The sequence below is a fragment of the Mercenaria mercenaria genome, chromosome 13 (assembly GCF_021730395.1).
Source record: "Mercenaria mercenaria strain notata chromosome 13, MADL_Memer_1, whole genome shotgun sequence".
Lineage (NCBI taxonomy): Eukaryota > Metazoa > Mollusca > Bivalvia > Venerida > Veneridae > Mercenaria > Mercenaria mercenaria.
In genome coordinates this window covers 13,477,399-13,492,451 of record NC_069373.1, presented here as the reverse complement: position 1 = coordinate 13,492,451, position 15,053 = coordinate 13,477,399, and the positions used below count along the sequence as shown (strand labels likewise).

The following is a 15,053-nucleotide window of genomic DNA, read 5'->3' as shown; positions in this document are numbered from 1 at the left end:
AGAAGTACACGGAAGTTTAAGTGAATAAATTTACACAGAACAATTTGTGGTGTTTATCATTCAAAATGACACATGAAGTAGCATCACTTTTGTTCAGAACTGTTACATTTCTTACCTTTTGTCTGATGAAATAAACTAAAGAAATTTATTTTAAAAAAAATATTTACAATGAAGTTTACCTTTGCATTCATGCAGACTGCTTAGCTGTGTACTATCATCTGAATTCCATGTTATTTTGGCCCCTACACTATCTTGTAAAAGTTTATGAAGTCTATGAAATAACTTTCTGTTTATCCGAGATGGTTATCGTTCCGACCTGCAATTCTTCTTGCTTGTGTTTCAATACCAAGCTTATTATGTGACATTTTTAAACAACTATTTCAAGATTAGCATGTATACATTTTGCCAGTTGATATCTCGCAGCCCAAGCTTTGTTTATCAGAATCACTATTTGCTAGTGTAAATAATTGTTGTTGTTTTTTTTCCTTTAACTGATATGTGCATTTCCTTGGAATCAAGTTTTTCCCGTTAATACCAAATGGCATATGTAAGCTGATCTCTATATTCTAATTTCTAATTACGTTTTCCAGAGAAAATAAAAAAAAAATCACGAGGACAAAATTTCGATATGTAAAGCAATATTAAGCTAAACAGTATTAAATGCGTATTCGACAATTATCAGAAACATTTTGCTTGGCAATGATACACTCCTGTGAATTGTCTAATATACCATTTCGTTGGTGTCATTTTCGCTCCGCTTGATAGTCTAATATCTTTGAAATCTAATATCTCTCAAACGTCACAATATACCCTCCAATGAAATATATCATTTTAGTATGTTCAGGAACAACATATTAACATCTAAGGTATGCACAGAAGAACTTCCATCCTTGATTTTTTAATTTTGCTCTTACAAAAGTTTATCAGTGTTTTATTACAGGGAAATTAAATATAATTTTCCCAGATTGCCAAGAACAATATTAGCTTTGTGACTCGTTTTACTATCAGTCAAGTGTTAATCAATGATTTCGTTTTCAGATCAACTTTATAACCACGGAGTTGCCACTTGTACTATTTGTTCGACATCACCATAGACCAGGAAATCATTTTGTCTATTGCTAATAAACTGAACTATTTATCAGTGTTCTTTCCCCAATCTGTCTGTTTGGGTTGTGGTCCAACTTGTCGTTGCAAGGCGCCATCCTGCTCGGCTTTGTAAACAAAACAAGCAATTGTTTGCTATAGTATCGTCAGAACTTACAGATTATTGGTATTGCTTAAGTAACATGACTATGCAAAATATTCCTAAGGCGAGTGAACAATTATATGTTGCCGTTAAGATGTTTTTTCAGGTTACATTTCATTGTTCATTTGAAGTGAATTCAACCAGAGTAGGCAGAGTTTCTAGATTTTTAACATGTTCTGGCTACTCTGGTCAGCTAAAGTAGCCACAGTAGCCCGAGACACCAGGATATCATTTGCTCTGGTTACTCTGGCTGTTTCTAACAGAGTAGCCAGAGTTCAGCCAGAGTAGCCAGAGTTTGATTATGAAACTTAATACTAGTATGTCATTTCTATATAAATAGCATTTTTAAAACTGAATTTCAAGTTAATAACTATTTTCGAGTGGTTAATTAAAGTAGCTCTGGTTACTCTGGCTGGCCAGAGTAGCCAGAGTTTCTAGGGTTTTAACATGTTCTGGCTATTCTGGTCAGCCAGAGTAGCCAGAGTAACCAGGTCCCGTGTTCGCAAAACATTTACAGTCTTAGCAGAATTCGATCTTGAAACTTAATATGTTATTTCTCTCTAAATAGCATGTTTAAAACTGAATTTCAAGTTAATAACTTTTTTCAATTGGCTATTTATCGTAGCCAGAGTAGGCAGAGTTCAGCCAGAGTAGCCAGAACTCTGGTTACTCTGGCTGGCCTGAGTAGGCAGAGATCAGCCAGAGTAACAAGACTTTATTAGGATTTTAACATGTTCTGGCTACTCATACCAAAGCAGCGTAACATCAATGCTTGAAACTTAAATGGCCGACACTAGAACATAGAAGAATACATGCATCCCGAATAATGTTGTACAAATAACCATTAATCAAATCAGTCAGTTTCAGTTTTAATATTGCATATGCCATGTTTTTGTGATTTTCCTACATATCTGCGATATGTCACATGTTTAATTGTTAAGCGCCCTTGAACGTATATTTTATATTAAATGGGCACTCAACAAATTTGGATTAATAATAATAATAATAATAATAATAATGATGATGATGATGATGATGATGATGATGATGATAATAATAATAATATAATAATGATAATAATCTTATATACTAAGTTTTTCTGCAATGGATGCAATATGATCTTACAGTATTCTAATTGCGGGCGAACGTATGTTTTTAGGCAGTTTCTTTAATATTAATGTTATTACATTGTACATATTTTTTTATAAATCTGAGAGTATTACTAGCTTTTGAAGATGTAATTTCAATATGTGTTTCAATGTTAAGACATAACTAATAGTAATCCCAAGATATCAAGCATTTTCTGTAGTTTTTAGTTCTTGATTAAGTAATTTATATGGAAAGATGATATTTTTTTCTCTCTTTTTTTTGAGATTCATATTACTTCGCATTTATCAGAATTGAATTCCAAAAACCAATTACGTTCCCATTCTTCTAATTTTGTCAAATCATCTTGAACTTTGTAAGAGTCTATTAACGAGTCTATGTTGAGGTATATGATAGTATCATCAGCAAATAGGTGTATTCTACCTTTAACAGAGTCAGGAAGGTCATTGATAAAACAATGGAAGAGACAAGGACCCAACACTGAACCTTGAGGAACCCCCTGATAGAACTGGTAGAAGAGTGTAAGCCTTCAACTACTACAGATTAAAAACGGTTACTAAGGAAAGATTGAATCCGGGATAGAGAGATTCTGTAGACAAAAATTTTCACGATTTTATAGAGAAGGAGTTGGTGATCGATCTTGTCGAAAGCTTTCGAGAAATCCATTACAGTGAGACATGTTTGTTTCCAGATTGGAGATTGTCAAATGTTTCTTGTGTAAAGGATAATAGTTGAGCCTCACAGCTATTTTTGGAACGAAAGCTATATTGGAAAGGTTTGAGAAGATTGTTGACTATTTTGATTCTCTCAAGGTTGAATTTTTTGTGTTTTATGTATCAAGTGATTCATTAAACGGACTTCTGCTAGAGTAGCCAGAGTTTCTAGGCCTTTAACATGTTGCGAAATGACCCTTTTTGTAACCTCTGTTTTTTTTTAGTGTTTCATGTATCAAGTGATTCATCAAACGGACTTCAAAGAATTGTCTTACTTATCAGTTAGCTGTCCTATAACTGTTTAATCCAAACACAGTCAATATCGTTTCATACTGAGTAATACCGAGTTAATACAACATGGAATGTTGATTGTCTGATGGCATAAGGTGACCACAATCAATTTTGAATGACATTTTGCGTTTTGATTGGCATGTCACAGGTATCTACCTTTTTTCCAAGGGTTTAGATGAAATACCGTTATTAAGCCGCTTTAAGTATATGTGGTCACATGTCAACATTTCGTCAACTTTCCACAACTTTAAAATGCAAATTTCAGGAATTGGTTGCTGTCAACAAGTATAAAAAAATTTATTCTCCAATTTCTTTATATTATGTCTTCAAGTTAATTTATTTGGTACAAATTCAAGGCAAACACTGAAGTTAAATAAATACAAAACCAGAAGCCTTCAAATAAATATTCTTTATTTTTGCATTCAAAGTTATATGGAATTCACTGCAATTGTTTATGATATCAATATAAACAAGAGGACCCATATGGTCCTGAATAAGGTCCTGGATCTCTTACTTGGACCTTGTGGGTTATGACAGTCATAGTAAAATTCACAATTTGTAATTGTTAACTTTAGATTCTGATTGGATCCTATTATCTAAGAAGCCTTTGACCCATCTTAGTGTGTTTCCTCTGACTCCGTATTCATGCAATTTTAGAAGAACTTTCTCATGGCTAACCTTGTCGAAAGCCTTACTAAAATCTAATAGTATAATATCTACTTTTTTGTATACTGAAGTGACCAGATCATTTACTAAAATAACTAACTGGGTAACACATGATCTTTTTTCCCTAAATGCATGCTGTAGGTCATACAGAATACCATGGATGGTGAAGTGCTTAACAATAGATGAGGAAACAATGTGTTCAAGAACTTTGCAAAGGACACATGCTAATTAAATTGGCCTGTAATTTACTGGATTTGACCTATCACCTTTTTTAAAAATGGGGACAACATATGCGGATTTCCACTGGGATGGAAGTGATCCTTCCTCCAGGGATTTCTGTAATATGACCTCAAGGATGGGGGATAGTTCTACAGAGAGTGTTTTAAGACTTATAGGCTTGATTTTGTCAGGACAGTTGTCCTCCTGCGGGTTCAGGTTGCTCAGAAGTTTCTCAATACAATTTGCGCCTATCCTAATATTTGGCACAGTAGGGACTGATTCACTCCTATGCGCGATTACGGGAGAAATACACAGCCAGAGTTGGGCACCATGATAGTTTTCTGTTCAAAGAAAATTCCAAATATAAGTGTGACACCAACTCCGACACACACGGAAGCGATACTAAAGGATTTCACGTGACTGGGTCCGTACACGTGTTTTTGACCAAGACAGCTCTTTAAAAACCACGTAACACGCCACTTTGCGAAAAAAAATGCATTTACTGGCTTTACACCCATAACCGTTTCGAGTACCTGTGTTTTTTACTTTCAATTTGGTGCCATTTTTTCAACAGAATGAATATGAGGCAATACACTGGGGATAAAATATGCCATGAATAAGATCCAGAATGGGTCAATTCAAAACAAAAGACCATGACGGCCATGTCGCAGTGCACTAAATCACAGTCCAGTGTGGTATGGCATACAGCCGTATAAATACTGAAGATCGAAGATGGATCGGTGTCGCTTCGTCGTATCTACCCTTCGTGGGAGGCAGAATTTAGCGCTGGGGTGCAGCAAAGTCCCTTTGGAAACCTTGTGGTAGTGTGGTATGTTTGTCTGTATTTTCTCTGGCTGTTCTGGCCAGCCAGAGTAACCAGAACCCGTGCGCATTTTAGTTATTCTTGGTTACTCTGGCCAGCCAGAGTAGCCAGACTATGTGAAAATTATGAAACAGGCTGTCCTGGTCAGCCACAGTAACCAGTGTTCTAATTACTCTGGCTACTCTGGCAACAGGTTTTACTGTATTTTCTTTGGCTATTTCTGATTAGCAGGGTAGCTAGTACCAATTGCCATCTCGGAAATTCTGGCTGTTCTGGCTAGGGAGAGTAGCAGAGCAAAAGAAATCATGGTCACTCTGACTACTCTGGCTGACCAGAGTAGCTAGAACATATTAAAGTCCTAGAACGTCTGGCTACTCTGGCTGCTGTCTGAAAAATAAGACAATTCTTTGAAGTCCGTTTCATGAATCACTTGATACATATAAAACACTAAAAAATCAAACCTGAGACTACCAAAAGGGTCATTTTGCAATAGGTATTACAGTATATATTTTCTCTGGCTATTCTGGCTAGCCAGGGTAGCTAGAACCAATGGACATCTCGGAAATTCTGGCTGATTTGGCTAGCCAAAGTAGCCAGAGCAATTGAAATCCTGGTAACTCGGCTACTCTGGCTGAACTCTTGCTATTCTGGCCAGCCAGAGTAACCAGAATTCTGGCTACTCTGGCTAAACTTTGGCTGAACTCTGGCTACTATGGCCAGCCATAGTGACCATAGTTCTGGCTACTCTGACTACTCTAAACAGCCACTTGAAAATAATTATTAACTTGAAATTCAGTTTTAAACATGCTATTTAGATAGAAATGAAATATGAGTCGCGCCATAAGAAAACCAACATAGTGGGCTTGAGACCAGAATAGATCCGCGCAGGCTGGTCAGGATCCATGCAGTTCGCTAACAGTTTCTCCAAGTCAAATACGCTTTAAAAGCGAACAGCATGGATCCTGACAAAACTGCGAGACGCAAAGCCACTATGTTTGTTTTCTCATGTCAAGGTTCAATTATTAGATTTCATAATCAAATTCAGCTAAGACTGAAAAACTTTTGTGAACATGAGACCTGGTTACTCTGGCTACTCTGGCTGACCAGAGTAGCAAAAACATGTTAAAATCCTAGAAACTCTGGCTACTCTGGCCAGCTAAAGTAACCAGAGCAAATGAAATCCTGGTGACTAGGGCTACTCCGGATACTCTGGCTGACCAGAGTAGTCAGAGCATGTTAAAATCCTAGAAACTCTTGCTACTATGAATGAACTCTGGCTACAAGAGTTCTGGCTGCTCTGGCTACTCCAGAGTAACCAGAGTTCTGACTACTCTGGCTACTCTAAATAGCCACTTGAAATTAGTAATTAACTTGAAATTCAGTTTAAACATGCTATTTAGATAGAAATGACATATTAAGTTTCATAATCAAACTCAGCTAAGACGGAAAATGTTTTGTGAACCAGGTTACTCTAGCTACTCTTAAAATCCTAGAAACTCAGCCAGACTAACCAGAACAAATACAGTCCAGGTGACACGGGCTATTCTGGATACTATGGCTGACCAGAGTAGCCAGAACGTTTTAACATCCTAGAAACTCTGGCTTTTCTTGCTGAACTCTGGCTACTCTGGCCAGTCAGAGTAAACAGAGTTCTGGCTACTCTGGCTTCTCTGGCCAGTCAGAGTAAACAGAGTTCTGGCTACTCTGGCTGAACTTTAGCTACTCTGGCCAGCCAGAGTAACCAGTCCTACCAAAATGTCCCAGAAGGTTACTAAAATCTAGCAGGGGCTATTCAGCTAGGCAAATAATCTGTAACTGTTAATACCCCATAAATCTCCATGGCCTGCTGTGCTGGCCGACATCCTCACATTAATTACCTGCTATTTGACCTTATCTTACATGAATTACCCACCACAAGTTTTATGCCTTTTTACTAATCAGCAGAAATTTATAGAAGTCTTATATATATTGTTGTCTACAAAGCAGGGAATGTTTTTTTTTTCATCATTTCCAAAGAGCTATAAAATAAAGTTAATCATTTACTGTCGACTTGAAAATTGTGTCCTACGGTCCGTGCCATTATCAGACAGTTCTTTTTTAATGTTATGTTTGATCGATTCCCAGTTGAGGCAGTGCTTTTTTCATATAATCATGACATGATTGTTTTCTTTTCTAAAGGTCAAGTAACACTTAAGATTAACCTACAGCATGTTACCATATATTTTTCTGTGAAATTTTAGTTGTCTCTTCATAGAAAACAGTAAAAGACCTGCTCCGCTACTATTCAAATTCTTTAGTGTGTATGCCACCCATGATTACAATAGGCAACAGCTGTAACGGCCACGTGCAACACTTTAGCACGCAAAACCACAGGTATTTAATATAGAATTTTTTAGACCACGATAATCCGTAAATAGCCAATCGCAAAGCAGACTCGTACCTGTCTATATTTCATATACAACAGTAGCGTTGTATATATATCGCGGGAAACTTGGGCAAAAAACGCGTGAATTTCGTGTCAATTTACCATCTAACAATACAGACGAACGCCGGAGTTAAATGACCTTGCAATATTCTCACCAGTTATCAATGGGATAAAAAAAATAAGACTGACTTGGAGGTAAATTCAGTTGACAACGTCTAAATATTAATATCGTGAAAATGACCCCATGTTATTAGATATCAATAAAATTGAATTACAATAAACTACATATTTGTAGTGTAGAAACAACTGGGTAAAAACGTAATTTACACATTCACTGAAATGTTTCCAACAGTTGTAACTTTTTATGTTCACTTGTTATAAAAAAGACATGTCAGCACGATCCTTACATTTGCAAACAACTGGATCCAGTACAGGCGATTGACTTAACGGTCGATTAACTTTATCAGTAGATTTCGACAGTTTAGAAAACTTAGAAAATCAAATGTACTTGTTAAGGATTATAAACACTAAATCATCTTTACAGCAATTTTAAATTAAAATATCATACTAGTGTTTCTCACCCACCAAGACTAGTATCTTGAATAGAAATTTAACAGGCGGTTAGTTTAACAGCTTAATGCAGTGGTCGTGGGTTCGAGCATCATTGGGGTCACGACCATGACTTCTCATATAACCCCAGTACTAGTTTTCATAGGAAACAGACTCGAGAGTGGTTACAATAAGCTTAAACAGTTAAAGCTTTCATCACAATCGAGCTAAAACAAATTAGTATAAACTAAACTAAACTAAACTAAATTACAGCCCGTTAAAGTTTCGAACAACTTGGCCCAGTTAGAAAGTAAAACAACTACATCATTCTTACAAGAAGGGCAGGATATAGTAAGAGGTATTCCTAGTCCTACGAGCATCTACCCACTAACTATATCCTGATAAACAAAGTAAACAAAAACAAAAAAACTAACTAAAAAAATAAATAACCTGGCTATCTTCTCTGTCATCGTGTTTCACCAACATGCAAACTCCTCACAAAAACTAATTGTTCAGCATGCAGTCCAATTTTGTGTATTTTTGAGAAATCCATACTTAACTGTTTAGCATTAATTTTGTGATTGCAAATGACTCAAAGTGTTAATGAACGTTAAATCTTAGTAAATCCGGTATTTGAGTAAAACTGAATTTATACAAATAACCTGCATTATTTCATATGCCCTACTGACAATTAAGCGCTAACTGTACAAAGATGATATTACTTTTATAAAAACACGTTAATCCTAATTTCTATTGAACGCCTGGGAGAGTTTTCAATAATTGCAGTTTTTATGTCACGTGGTCTTAGTCGGATAGACAACTCGTGCCGTTGTCTACGGGATATATACAACTCGCTTTGCTCGTTGTATATATCACGTAGACAACGGCACTCATTGTCTATCCTATACATATAAAATAGACTTAATTTTGACAGCAGTCACTGTTCATAGTTAGGATTTTCATGCTTTTTCAGTGACAATTCAAGATTAAAAGGTAGCACGGGAGCAGGGCTTTAACGGTTACCTATTGTAATCATGGGTTTCATACATACAGAAGACATTTCTCTCTGTTTTGCAATATCATTGAAATAAAATACAACATGCTATATTTCAGATTTATAATTTAAACTTTTAAAAAGCAACGCTAAATTATGTTCTGAGCAAATAAAGGCCAATTTCGTCAGAAAGTTTATAACTTTCTAGGTAAAATAAATTCTGTTTGTAATTATTACATTCAAAGTATTACTGGGCCTTTAAACTATAACCCCAATATGAACTGCTAATTGTAAGATTAATTTTATTAACTTCCATAGGTTCATATGTATTACTTGAATTTCAAGTGTGTGAAATTTCCTTCAACATTTCATTCAAAATACAACAATTGTATCTTTTTCTTGATTCCTCATGCAATAAAACCACCTGACCTAATGTTCATCTCAATATTATAAGCTGGCCAAGGAGAAGAGTGCCGGTAATTTGATAGGGCTATTAAAAGCCAATCTAAAGATACTATTTGTTACTCTCTGGCATTCCATGTTATTATAATTTCACGCCAATCATTAACCCTCTGACCAGAAATTCTGGGAGAAATTGAAATCTTGGACATTTTAGTAGGACTGTAACCAGAGTTATGACTTCTCTGGCTGAACTCTGGCTACTCTGGTCAGCCAGAGTAACCAGAGTATGACTTCTCTGGCTGAACTCTGGCTACTCTGGCTAGCCAGAGTAACCAGAGTTCTGACTTCTCTGGCTGCTCTGGCTTAACTCTGGCTGAACTCTGGCTGAACTCTGGCTGAAGTCTGGCTACTCTGGCTAAACTCTGGCTGAACTCTGGCTACTCTGGCTGCTCTGGCTAATTTCACGCACATCAGTGCTATAAACTGGGCACGTTAAAGAACCAGGCTGTCTATTCGCTAGGTTAGCCGGACAAGCCTGTATCTGATTTCCGATCTCTCTGTCGTGGGGGCTTTGTCTCGCTCTGTCTCTCTGGTCAGATCGCTCTGTGTCTGTACTAGTAGAGGATGAATTATGCGCCCTGTGTGGCTGCATTTGAACTATGTAAAGCGCCTTTGAACGTGAAATTGATCATGAAAAGGGCGCTATATAAATCTAGTATTATAATAATAATAAATCAAATCTTAGGATCTTTAACCAAAAAGGAAAGTAGGAAAGTGGAAAAGGTAGTTTCTGTCAAATTTTGAACTCCAAAAATTTCTATACATTGTGCTTTTAGATAAAACGTCAACTTTATTCGTTAAAATTATATTGATGACCTATCTTTATTCTGTCCTTTTCAACAGATGTACAGAATCTTGGGAATCATTTTGATAAAACAACTGTGAAATATTAAAAAAAATAACAGTAGTATTTAAAATTTGCATTTTCACAGTAAGGATAGAACAAATTTATTCTCATTTAGTCTTTTTTTCCCATAAAACATTTTAAATATTCTGGTCAAATTTTCTGCAGTACTAAAACAGTGCCTACTATCAGCTATTGTAATAAAGTTGCGCTGAACTCCAAAACACAATAAAGATATTTCAAGGACATTTTACACATTTTTACACAATTTAACATTTTGTTTTAAATCTAAAAAAAATGAAATATATTTAGAACAAAACCGATGACATATTTTATCGGTTATTTTGGGTAAGTTGGCTGCGATCTATTTCAGGCAAATGCACGAACGAATTTCAAAGAAAAATATGTTATCTTTAGGAAGATAACAGAGGCACTGCGTATCACAGCGACACATTAAGAAATCTTATGGAAAGTTTTATAAAATGTTTGTATTTGAAAGACAGGGAGTTTACTCCTATTAGTCTAATTATAAATACTGTTTTATTTTAGCTCTGTTATGATGTATATATACAAATATTTGTTCATCTGGAAAATTTCCTTACGTGTCTGTTAGATTTTTTTCAGTTTTATTGAATACGCCTCTGGTAAAATCTGCCCCAGACTTGGCACGAGGTTCTTGCAATTAATGGATCTGATTCATCTAAGATACAGGCACGGGAAAGATCAAATAAAATAATACGCGAAGTAATTTTAAGAAATCAATTCATTATTTCAAGGAGGTTTTCATACAGAGACAGAGATGCTCGTTAGACAAAGTTGCACCACATCTGCAAAACAAAATGATACACAGAATTACGTGTGCCTATAAGAATCCTTTACACCTATTAGAAAAAAAAACACTTAGATGCATTTATGCTATCAGAGCTGTCGTTGACAGAGAAACTCACTCAGCAGATTGTTTATCAAAATTGTTCATTTGTTTATTCAATGTTGATCAATTTTTCAAACATCCCATAAATTTTATTCCGGCACTATATATGCTGTGCATATCTTATAATTATGCTGTGCATATCTTATACCTAAACCCTCTGTCAGAATCACTCTAAAAGACAGCAAAACAATCTGTAACTGAAGTTAGTACATTATTTCTTAGAATATGTGTAGTACTTGATTGATAACTCTATATTGTTAAACATAATTTCGTTCTCAACTAAACCTTTTAGTCTACTCTCACACCCGCAAATTTGCTTTCGATGTGATGTATTTTGTTATCTACTGAAGTCAATAAATTCAGTAATTTAACGTGCTATGTGTGTCGCCTTAAAAGGGCCGTTTCCAGAGAAATCGGTTTATCTTGAGGTCATAGCAAATATTTCTAAATATATCTTGCTTTGAGCGACATTTCTTTCCTAATAGGATTTAGAAATCATTGGATTAGCCTAATTGAACATGATTTATAAAGTCAAAAATATGTAGGGTAAATAAAATACCACGGGGATTAAGAGAATAGTTACTATAAGGTCGACTTAATGTCACTATTAATTGAACTTTTAGTCAGTCATATTGTATAAGAAAATGCAGCATTTGCAAAAGAAAATAAAATGCAGGAGGTCAAAACTGATTGTTTTGCCGAAAGTAAACGTAGAAATGGCATTAATTCAAACTGAAACTGAACGTCGGCAACTTGCTTCTCTCTCTCTACCGACTTTTCCCCATTTTTCCAAGCATCTTGTTTTCATTACACACCCGAACTTGTAATGAATATCGTATCTTTTGAGTCTAGACATACAAGTAACATTTATTTTCCAAAGACACCTAATCCAAACATTTATCCAACTATTTGATTACATTGATGGCCGGTTCTAAGAGCTCAAGAAAGCATCAAATGTGTCTTTTATTTTCATTAATATTTATATGCACATTGTCTTGAAAGTAAGACACTTTTTTCACCATTGTCATTTACGATACGAATATTTCATGAAAATACCTCTTCAAGAATAAAACACCAGGATAAACAAAATTAAACAACATGTTATGATTGGTTCAAAAAACAGCTGCGTGCTTTATACATGTCAGACTTTCTATCGTTATATTTATATAAATAAACAAAAATGATACCAACATTGAAGGACACATGCCTCCTGAAAATGCTTAATAGAATAAAGTCAGAAAGGACATAATTAAAGACGCAAAGCTCCATACAAAATTGACATGTTTAACTGACGCTGATTATGTATACCAAATTCCATTTGAATTTGGCGGAAACTGTTCGGGGAGTTGAGCATACATTCACAATATTCGGCAGTAATATTTCAAAGTCCAAAAAGAAGCCATAACTCCAGACAAATAATTGGACTTAGAGGTCTGTTCAATATGTGCAAGTCCACTTCAAGTTTTGGAAAATGTACACAATGTAACATTTCAAAGCCTGAATAAATACAGAAAAACAAAAGATGGGCCTGAGAGACCCGAAAATATGCGCATGTCCACTTCATGTAGATAATGTATACTAGCCTTCATTTCATCTTGATGGAAACTAGGCGTTAGATATCCCGATACAACAGTTGTATGTAATACTATTTAATCATATACATGTATACAGACTTAAGTGACCTATAGGTTCATTTGACTGAGTGTTTCTAAGCGTTTGTTAATTGTTATACACCTGTCATCATAATTACATATTTACTTGCTAACTTACAAATGTACTTATATGAATTGTTCAAAAAGGTTCTTGACAAAGCTTTACATATATCTTGCAAGATTTATACATTTCATATCTCGAAATATATGAATTACAGGATTAAATGGAAATCAGAATTATTATTTGAAAAACCAACGCAGAATGTAACCGGCAATCCTATATGAGCCGTGCCATGAGAAAACCAACATAATAGCTTTGCGACCAGCATGGATCCAGACCAGCCTGCGCATCCGCGCAGTCTGGTCAGGATCAATGCTGTTCGCTTTCAAAGCCCACTGCAATTATAGAAACCATTAGCGAACAGCTGGTCTGGATCCATGATGGTCGCAAACCCACTATGTTGATTTTCCCATGGCACGGCTCATATAGTATTTATATCATGTATTTATCAATGTGCACCTTACTACAAAGACAGTCTGTCTTTAAATGATTACCCTGTAAGATGATTACAGTATTTCAAAATAAAACCGCGAATACTTTAGAAGATTTGTACCAGCATGCAATGTAATTCGGACGAAACAAATCGGACAGCTACGAATATTCTGAATACATAGATGCACTGGACATTAGTACATAAAACTTTGTTCAAACCCCATTTTAGGTGTATAATAGATTTCATATGCTGGTTAACCAAAGGCCAGTGCCCACCCTTTCCTGACATACTAGTAATGCTGGCTAGTCGCAATATGACCTAAACTGAGTCGACTTAAATAAAAAAAAAATTGGATTGCATGTGTTAACTTATGATGTTTACATGTATTTACAAAGTACATACTTGTAAGATTAAAGATTTCTTTCATCCTACAATTCATAACTCTTATATCCATGTAATGCATATCCATACGATTAAGATGAAATTTAGTACGTAACAAACGTTAATATTTATATCTATAAAAAGAACATCTCCTCTGTCGGCAGCTGCCACAATATCATACGATCATAAATAGCTCGTTAAATGGACAAACACGAACCTAGAAGGAAATACTGTGTGGCTTTTCTAGGATAATTAGAGTTGTTAAAAGAAGCACGTAAAGTTTACATGAACTGGTATTTCCCCAACTTTACCAGAAACTGCGCAAAACGCTTTGTTAGACGAAACAAATAAATAGATGTATAATTCTATTTGTCTAGTTGCTTTAGCTTATATTCTGAAAACCTGTTTATGTGCGCGCGTGCATGCGTGCGTGCGTGTGCAGGCGCACATTTTTGTGTTTACTTTGTGTTAATAAATTTGGGATTTTTTTACACAAGACTTCACCGGGGTATGGCGGTTTCATGTCACCCAAATTCTTTTCATGCAGTCAGCTAACCTTGTTGCCCTATCCCCCACCCCCTCACCACCACCTAAATTTCTTTAACCTACATTTTTTTCCCAAATAGAGTGTGATCAGCATGTTCTCCGTCGACAGTTTAAAATAAGATACTTATTAAGAAGTTGAATAAACATAGTGTATAACCACCCTCTAGTAATACCTTCTAAGAGAATATATTATTTCAATAACGGTCATTATGATATAAAATATTTTATAATTCCTTTTTCAAAGGGTTCAGTCATTAAAAGATGTTATCTCAACTTTTTGAGCCGAGATTAGTAAATATTTATCCAAATCATTAATGCTAGATTATCCCACAATATAACAGTAAGTTTTCATGTCAAGTATTTAAATTAGATTCTTAATATGTTACAAAGCTTTACAAACGCAAGGAACCTACTTTGATATTTTTATAGATATCGTTCATATAACCAAAACAAACACTTAATAATACTAGGTCGAACTAGCATACAAATGCATGCTTTGTAAAAACGAAGTTCAAATACTTCAAAATGTACCCCCTGGGAGGGACATGGTTCAGACCAGTAGGTCAAGAGTGAGTAAATGCCAGAACCAGTTTTATTAGTGCTGTCACCAAAGCTGGTGGGGGAGGGGGGGGGGGGGGGGGGGGGGGGGGGGCGGTGGTTAATCATTTATTAAAGATTTGTCACGTAAATCACAAAAAATAACGTGAGAT

At 35.5% G+C, this 15,053-nt stretch overlaps 1 protein-coding gene and 1 long non-coding RNA gene across 2 annotated transcripts in view; one reads left to right on the top strand and one right to left on the bottom strand.

Moving 5' to 3' along the window:
• The window catches only part of LOC128547828 (uncharacterized), a 283,211-nt gene that overhangs the window by 219,565 nt on the left and 48,593 nt on the right, over nt 1-15,053 (top strand). The gene's annotated exons all lie outside the window — the stretch shown is intronic.
• Nucleotides 1-15,053, bottom strand: part of LOC123530509 (pleckstrin homology domain-containing family G member 7-like) — a 234,285-nt gene that overhangs the window by 217,416 nt on the left and 1,816 nt on the right. The gene's annotated exons all lie outside the window — the stretch shown is intronic.